Genomic DNA, 9,659 nt, shown 5'->3' on the forward strand with positions numbered 1-9,659 from the left:
TTCTAGTAAGATGGCAGCAACTACGTCGGTCAAGTTACCTTATCATTTTCAGGTCCCGGATCTGTAACTCAGGAACCTTTGCGCAGCGAGAGGAAGCGTGGAGCGACAACTCATGCGGAAGAAGGACGACCGGGACTTGAAGACGACCTTCAGTAGGCTTAATTCTGCCATTCATCGGCACACGAACCAGTTCTACAGGTAACAATGTGCCTCATTCTGCGCTAGTTTGACTGTGTTCTCACCGATGACGAGAATAAGGCGAGTTATTGGCAGCCTTGCTAGATAATCTCGCCCTTCGAAGCCTTTTGAAGCTCTTGCAATACGCAAGCAAAAACCTACTGCGTCGTTGGCAGAGGAATTTGCAGACACACTTGTAAGTGCTAATTCTGGAATGGATATATATATACACCACCTGCTTCCTCCAGGCCTATTATGGACGCCCCGTTCAAGCTTAGGAAGCTTAATTCAGACTGCGCTCAGTGGCCTGCGGCGGCGGTGTGCACCAGGTTCCGACGGTATCACCAACCAAATGATGCATATTCTACCCCTGGAACTCAGGCCGGAGCTCCTAAACTTCACCAATCGAGTTTGGGAGACTGGCGATGTTCCTCCGTCATGGAAGGTGGCATATGTAGTTCCAGTACTGAAGCCTGGCAAAGACATGACGGACCTTGCCTCGTAACGCCCTGTGTTGGACCTCCTGTGTAGCTAAGTTAATGGAGAAGCTAGTAAATGAACACTTATCGTGGTGGCATGATCACAGCAAGGCATTGCCAACATGTATGACAGGATTCCGCCGAAGTCTTAGAACCCAAGATAGCGTCTTAGACTTGGTGAGTCACATTAAACACCAGAGAGCTTTCGGCCTTTCCTCATTAGCCATTTTTCTTGACGTTGCAAAGGCTTATAACGATGTGCTTCAGGGCTAAATTGTGGACAGATCGCAAGGCATGGGTATACAGCGCCATATGTTAAGATTCATTTACACGTTTATCAGTGATCGTTCGGCTCGTGTACGGTTAGGGAGTATCTTAAAGGGGTTGGGACATCAAATTTTGAGGTCATACTAAGCTTGTTATGGGCTTCCTCTGTATGTAAGGTCACCCACGGCGCAGTATTGGACACAAGCGCTTAAAATATATTTTAATTGAGCTCCAAAGAGTCCCTAAGTGCTCTTTCTCACGATCGAGGCCCATGCTAGCGCTATAGGTGGTGACGTAGAGTCCTGGGATCGATATCAGTGAATAGTAGTAACATCACAACACAGTAACGTGAGGTACTATGAATGGCGACGAGCGACATCGGCGAGGCGCTGCTTCGGCGACTCAGCTGTCGGTGTGCAGATCGGCATATATGCCGTCGCTGACGCACCAGCCGGCACCTCATATCGGCGGCCGAGCGAAACCTTCACGTCGATGTGACGATGACTCTGGTTTGCACCTTCTCCGCCATACGAATAAGCGAAACGAGCAACTACATTTCATATGTTCACCCTTCGTCTCACCTGCAGTACGAATAGGCCTAGCGAGTCCGCCAGGTTCGTATGTGCAATGTCGGCGATTGTGGAGAGGGAGTTCACAAGTTTTAGCGAATGCAAATGGTCATCGAGCGTCGTTTTGACAACAGCGACCTGAAATCGAGGATTGTTTACATCAAGCGCGAAGCGCCGCTGCTAGGTGGTGTGACCCACATTGTCAGCCAAAGATGCAGGCGCCCGCGGGGGCAACTGCAGTCGGCGTCGCTTGAGGGCAACAAATTAAGCCATTTTGTTTATCTCAGATAGGTGCCGAACATACCTCTAGATAAACCAATTTAAGCTCAAGTACTGGACACATCGAAAAAAGCAGTTACAACGAGTCAGAAAGGCCGGTCCTACGCGTTGTCAACAATCTGGCTATGAAGCATTCCCCAGGCTGGTGCTCGCATTCTTCGGCGATTCTTGAAAGTTATCGCACGGCGCAAACAAGTGAACCCGCAACCGACGCAAAAGAGATGAGCTTGCTTAACCTAAGTGGAACGCAGCTTGCAATTCATGCTGTACTAACGCGCAACAGATGCACATACGTGAACAAAAGTAGCGTCGAGATGCAGTCGTCGTCCATGGGCGCATTCCTGGAGGAGTTACGTACCCGTGCGGTAAATGCTGAGTCCTGTCTGGAAGCATTCATTTAGCGAATACATGGTCTGTTTGCTAAACTAGCAGCAGATATCGTAATCAGCAGCCACGGGACTCACAGCAGTATCGCATTGCGGCTGCGCGGGCGGCGCGAAGTGAAGACAGAGACGGGTATTCGTCAGTAGAAAAAGTGAAGCATCGTGTCGCTGTAATGCGACCAGGGTCAGCCACGGCCCACAAACACAGACGTCCGCCGAGCATCGGCGTCGGCGTGGCAAAGCGAAATACAACGCTGAAACCACGTTGGCTTACGCGGTATGGCGAGTGAGACCGGCCGAAGCGAGCCGCTTGGTTTCAGGACTCAGTGTCGTTCCTCGCTCGCTTAATTGCTAGCAAAGAATGTATTTGCGCAAAGGACACAGGACACAACTAACTAACATATACGACAAGTACAGAGTGCATGTGTTACTTTGTTTTGTCCTGTGTTCTTTGCGCAAATACATTCTTTGCTAGAAATGAACCAACTCACCCAGACAAGAGTGTTAATTCACTTAATTGGCTTCTCTCAGCATATCGCAGTACCGACCAAGTTTGTCGGCACATGATTTCGAAAGGCTCTGCTGTGCACAGCATGTGTACTAGAGCAGACGACGCAGCAGTATGTGCGTCACAACTTTTGGAGCCCATGTGACCAGGCTTGCTGCTGTTCCCTGATCGTGACGTCGCAGCACACCCCGGCGCTCAGAAGCCGAAGCCGAAATCGCTCAGTATAAATAATGGTATAGAAATTATTTACCGCACATATATTATTTGCGCAGCGTGTATCACGCGTCCTGGGGCAATACGCAACGTTTGAAACAAAGAACACGCCAACCAAAAATTTGGTGTCTCCACCTCTTTAAGCACCGAAAGGGTTCTATCACGAGGTGTGCCTCAAGGCAGTGTTCTTTCCCCCACTCTCTTTAATGTCGTAATGGCTGGCCTTCCCGATTCATTGCACGAAAATTGCAGGCAAGTGCATATGTCGATATATGCTGACGACATTTGTATTTCGATTACTGGCCACCAACACAAGCGATTAGCCCTGATATATCTCGACAGGCTCTACTTTCAGTACAAGCTTACCTTCAAGGTGCGGGATTGTCTCTATCAATGAAAAAATCTGCCTTTGCTCTGTTTCCAGGTGTAGTAAGACGTCAAGCATGGTTGAAGATAGAGCTTGGTCACTCTTGCCTCCGCCAGTTTAATCACACGCGTTTTCTTGGCGTCATTACTGACTCCCGTCTACAGTAGCGAAAAGCTGTCGACGTGATTGCCTCATCTCTATCTTCTCGTCTCAATGTGATCCTTAGAATTGCAAGTGAGCAATGGGGAAACCATCCCTCTTCAATGGCCAGACTTCATGAAGCGCTGGTGGTCAGTCGCATAATGTATCAGCTGTCTTTAATTCCCCCCCCCCCCCGGCATTACAGCTTGAACGTCTAGAATTTTTCCATAAAAAGGGCCTAAGAAGAGCCATAAGAGTTCCTCAGGCAGCTGCGACCAAGGCAATACTTGATGAGTCCCTATTAAAATCTCTTAGCCTTGTCGCTTCTCAGAGATCACTAATGCATCTCGGCCGCCTAGGAGAGACGGTAGCTGGGCAATCCCTTCTCCTGCGGCTCTGCAAGAGATATGAGTCAAAGGCCTACTTGGCACTTAATACTCTTAGTTCTTTAGGTCTTAATGGTTTATGGTTTATGGGGGGTTTAACGTCCCAAAGCGACTCAGGCTATGAGAGACGCCGTAGTGAAGGGCTTCGGAAATTTCGACCACCTGGGGTTCTTTAACGTGCACTGACATCGCACAGCACACGGGCCTCTAGAATTTCGCCTTCATCGAAATTCGACAGCCGCGGCCAGGATCGAACCCGCGTCTTTCAGGCCAGCAGCCGTGCGCCGTAACCACTCAGCCACCGCGGCGGCTCTTTAGGTCGCAATGTTCGAAGGAAAAGGAAACTGTCGAAACCTCCCTAGTCTTTTCCGACCCTTGACTGTAAGGTCACAATTCCCCATGTGAGCGCAAAGCGCAGCTCTCCTTTGGCAGCAACGCGTTCGCTTGTACTTACACATTTGGAAAGAGTATATCCGCCATCTTCAAATTTTGCTGCCGCGGTGGCTGAGTGGTTATGGCGCTCGGCTGCTGGCCAGAAAGACGCGGGTTCGATCCCGGCCGCGGCGGTTGAATTTCGATGGAGGCGAAATTCTAGAGGACAGTGTGCTGTGCGATGTCTGTGCACGTTAAAAAACCCCAGGTGGTCGAAATTCCCGGAGCCCTTCACTACGGCGTCTCTCATAGCCTGAGTCGCTTTGGGACGTTAAACCCCATAAACCCATCTTCAAATTTTCATGGATGGTGCACAACGTGATTGTGCATGTTGGTCGCCTCGGCAACTCACGTTTTGTGAGGATAACCTTCAAAGGCGACTGCCTTCCACCCTACATGAAGGTCGGCCACTTTCGCCACAAGTTCGACCATTTATTCCAAGACCTATGCAATGCTTCAATTGTCAGAAGATTGGACATGTGAAGCGTGTTTGCAGAAATTCGGCCGTGTGCCCTCGATGTGCCGAACCCCACTCAGAAGACAACTGCAGCGCAACCACGTTGAAGTGTCCTAACTGTCAAGGTGATCACTGCGCCTCTTCCAAAGACTGTCCCCAGATCAAGAAAGAGATCACCATTCTTAAACAAATAGTGAGAGACAACTCTACCCACAAAGAGGCCGCTGTGAAAGTACGGCGAAGGCGACGTCACCGACGAAGATCTTCACAGCGGAAAACATCAAGCTTTCAGGAAATGTCAACTCGTCAAGCGTCATCATCAGCGGACGTTTCCAGCACTCCGAACACCGATGTTGGAAGAGAGAAAACTGCCAGGTCTCTTTCCACAAAGGAATGGCCGCCACTTCCGCGTACACGACCGCCAGAAGAGCCGCAGAAGAAGCCGCCCCCAGTACAGCAAGGTGCTGTATCCGAGGAGTCGCGGAATACAGATGAGCAAGTGATAGCACTTATTAGGCCTTTAATGAATGCCACTCTCGTGCTGCTGAGCAACATGCACACACCGTCTGCCAGAAGTGCGCTTCAAGTACTGGATGCTCTGAGTCCGGTGCTTGCAACCCTTGAGTAGATCATGGCTCCACAGCCTTGGTCTTTTAGGGAAGAGGTCCGACAAGCAGCTATTTTTCAGTGGAATGCCCGCGGACTCAAAGTGCGCCTTTCGGATTTCCGTCGCTTCGTGTACGCCAATATGTTTCCCATTATCGTCATTTGCGAGCCGAACTTATCGAACAAAATCAGGCTTTCTGGATATGAATCATTTATGTCGTCAGCTGTTTATGAAAACAGTAAGGTTTTGGTGTTTATTCGCCGTGACCTCACCTACACTCATCAGCCTGTACCACCTAATGACAGTAATCAATATATATGCCTAAACGTAAGGAAAAAGAATCTGGCCTTTACTTTTGTAGGCGCCTACCTATCTCCGTCAAGTCGATTTGATTACAAAAGACTATGAGACATCCTTTCCTCAACTTCCAATCCCTGGGTCATCATTGGAGATTTCAACGCCCATCATACACTCTGGGGAAGTCGGGTCATCAACGCAAGAGGCAGAGCTCTGGTATCTTTCGCCTCCAGTAATGAACTTTGGCTGCTGAATGATGGAAGTCCTACGTTCTTACGTGGCTCCACGTACAGCAGCTGTCTTGACTTGGCTTTCGTCTCACGAAGCCTAGTCAGACGCGCAGGGTGGTTTGCGGACATAGAGACGCACGGAAGCGACCATATCCCCACGTACATCAAGATCAGAGGATTGACCGCTTCCAAAACACAGGATACGATCCAAAGAGTGGACTGGCCTAAATTTCAGTCTATTATGGAAGAACACTGCGACGCCAATTCATCTTTCGACTTGGAAGAGGCAATCAAGAGCGTGGTGCAAGACACTATGTGTACTCTAACATGCTCCTCGAAACTTAATGATTTTGATGTGGAACTAGAACGACTACGAGCAATCCGACGACGTGCTGAACGAAGGTACCGACGTACGAAAACAATGGACGATCTACGGACCGCCTGGCGCACGCAAAAGAAGATACAGCGCCGGTTAGACAAGCTCGAATCGCAACGTTGGGCTGCCTTCTGTGAGTCGCTAGATCCACGCAAGCCTTTATCGCAACTATGGAGAACGGTCCGCGGGCTGCGGTCACTTCCCGTACAGCGTTTCCCATTCATGGCGCTTGCCCTCTCTCAAAAGAGATCGGAGATTGACGTGGCAGAGGATTTCTGCGCCAGATTATCCGGCCAACTCACAGCTACCAACATTCCATCGCCTTCGAGCAGCTACCCGCCACCACGTGATTTCCGGTTGGATCTACCATTCTCGATCCACGAACTTAAGGCAGCATTAGCTTTGTGTAGCCGCACATCAGCGCCAGGACCTGACGGAATTTCCTACCGAGCTCTGTGTCACCTGGGGGAGCGAGCGAGAGGAGTTCTTCTTAAGGTGTACAATGAATCTTGGAGAAATGGCACGCTACCAACAACCTGGAAGACAAGTCGCTTTGTTCCACTGCTGAAGCCTGGCAAGTCGCCGTTGGAGCTCTCATCATATCGCCCGATCGATTTGGCGAGTGGTGTGGGCAAAGTAATGGAGAGGATGGTCCTAGGACGCCTGGAGTGGTACTTGGAGTTCCACAACACCTACCCAGATGCCATGGCGGGCTTTCGACGCGGTCGATCATTGATCGATAACGTCGTCGACCTGGTGACCTACATTCAACATGAGAAATGGCGTGTCTCTGCGCATCCTTATTCCTCGACGTTAAAGGGGCGTATGACAACGTTACGCATGAAGCCATCCTCTCTGCTCTCGCAGAGGTAGGAGTGGGTGGTCGGATGTTTCAATGGATACGGAGCAATCTATCCATGCGATACTTCTTTGTAAGCACCGAGAAAGGACATACTTCTCTTCACTATAGCTACCGCGGCGTACCCCAGGGCGGTGTACTTAGCCCCGTGTTATTTAATCTAACACTAATTGCTCTCCTTGAGCACGTGCCAACCACAGTCAGGCTATCAATGTACGCGGATGACATCTGCATATGGACATCTGCAGTAACACGCCTACAGTTGCGAGCGAGAATTCCGAGAGCCGCCACAAAAACTGTTATCTACCTCCATAATCGAGGCCTGGAATTTTCTTCCGAGAAATGCGCACTAGTGCCATTTACGCGCAAACCCATGGCAAACTACAGTGTAATGATAAATGGCCAAATAATACGACAGGTCCAATCGTACAAGTTTCTAGGTGCCGTAATCGACAGGGACTTGTCATGGAGCTCACACATATCATACGTGAAAAAACGGTTAACAGGCATCTGCCACCTGTTCAAGTTTTCGCTGGCAAGACCTGGGGAATGTCGCCTAGTGCCATGTTACATCTGTACAGGGTGCTTTTTCTAGGATTTCTGCGATACAGCTTGCCAGCAATAAACAACACATTCAAAACGGATCTACGCACAATACAAAGCCTTCAGGGTCAAGTGCTCCGGATATGTCTAGGCCTGCCTCAGCGTGCTTCAACAGTGGCTACGATAGCAATCGCTAGAGACCACCTTGTCAAGACCCACATTGAAATTGAAGCACTCAGGACCAATATAAGCATCTAGCCAGGAATCCTCGTCACCATTTAGCCTCTCTACCAGCGCACAGGGCACACACATCTCTCAGCCAAACGATAACTGCATATGATGAATCATTGCCAGCTTGTTTCACTCCGGCTGCGAGACCTTCGATCCCTCCATGGTGCCTCGCTCAGCCAAAAATCAACCTCGCAATACCTGGTATCTCGAAAAAAGCTGATCTGTCATCACCAGCCCTTAGACAGCTCACGCTACTACATTTGTACGAGAACTACCGTGACAGAACGCATATTTACATTGATGGATCTGTCCTTCCAAGCAGCTCCGCAGCGGCAATCGTCATTCCAGCGAAAGCTACAACAATCAAAGTTAAGACTACCCACGCGACAACATCGACGGCAGCAGAGCTCGCAGCGCTCTTAACTGCCTTTCATCACATTGGTGATGAACCGCCACACGAATGGACAATATTCTGCGATTCGAAGGCGGCACTGCAGTCTCTACTGTCACCTCTACGACGCGGTCCGCACGAACAACTAATCTTCCATATTACAGAGACGTTACACCATATAAGTGATGCCGGCCATGAAATAACGTTCCAGTGGCTTCCAAGTCACTGCGGGATTATCGGCAATGAACGGGCGGATCACGCTGCCCGCTCAGCCCATACTGAGGAGCGCCACGTCCCAATTCCTCTTTCTAGAACTGACGCGGCACGGAAGCTCCGCCTACTAGCTCGGCAGTGCACCGAGTCGCAATGGAATGAGCTACATTTAAGAAATACGCGACTGTGCTCACTTGACCCAACATTAAGTCTTCGAGCGCCATCACAGCTTCGCCGTAGAGACGCCACGCTTTTATATCGATTTTGGTTGGGTGTTGCCTTTACTAAAGCCTATGCCTTCCGCATAGGGATGACCGACGCCCCAACCTGTGACCACTGCGGCCATGAAGAATCAATTGGCCATATATTGTGCTCCTGCCCGCAGTACAGTCCACAGAGGGCATGCCTTAGCCACGAACTTGACCAACTGGACGACCAACCGCTATCCGAAAAAAGAATTCTACAACATCGAAAGCACCTACCGTCGCAGAAGAAGGCCGTGCAAGCGCTTTTGCGCTTCTTACAATCTACCGGCCTGTGTGAAAGACTTTAACTGGAACGCCTTGTGTGTGTGTGTCTCCATGTGTGCACGTTCCTTTTTTTCCCTTTTTTTGCGTTTTCCTCTCTGTCATCTTTCTAACCCCTATCCCCCATCCCCAGTGTAGGGTAGCAAACCGGAGACTCACATCTGGTTAACCTCCCTGCGTTTCCTTTTCATTTTCTCTCTCTCTTTCATGGATGGTTCTGTGTACAAGGTCAAACAAGCTAGCTCCGCGGCTTTTTACATTCCTTCTTTGGACTGCAAATGCTCTGTACGCTTTACTGTGGTTGTATCCTCCCAACGGCCGAAAATGTTGCTATTGAGGCGGCTTTACGGAAGTTAGGGACTTGTCCGGCTCGACCTTTTGTCATCCTAACTGATTCAAAGGCTGCCCTTCAGAGGCTAAAGCGCGGTTTCCCTACTGATGTCTTGTCTATAAGCTCTGTACGCTTGGTGCGCAATCTGCAAAGCAGAGGCCTTACTCTATATTTCCAATGGATGCCCTCTCACATAGGAGTCAGAGGAAGTGTGGTGACAGTCTCGCCCATAAAGCTCTGTCAAGAAATTCATCAAAGTATCTCAAGATGAAAAAAAAGACACTTCAGAGAAACGGTGCGAGATCATTTTAGTACCCTGTGGAGTGCGCCCCACAAGCCATGTGTGACCAAGGGACTGAGAAGATCCCAGGCCACTGTGGTGCATCGAATTGGCAC

Source organism: Amblyomma americanum, chromosome 6 (genome assembly GCF_052857255.1).
Source record: "Amblyomma americanum isolate KBUSLIRL-KWMA chromosome 6, ASM5285725v1, whole genome shotgun sequence".
In the NCBI taxonomy this organism is placed as follows: domain Eukaryota; kingdom Metazoa; phylum Arthropoda; class Arachnida; order Ixodida; family Ixodidae; genus Amblyomma; species Amblyomma americanum.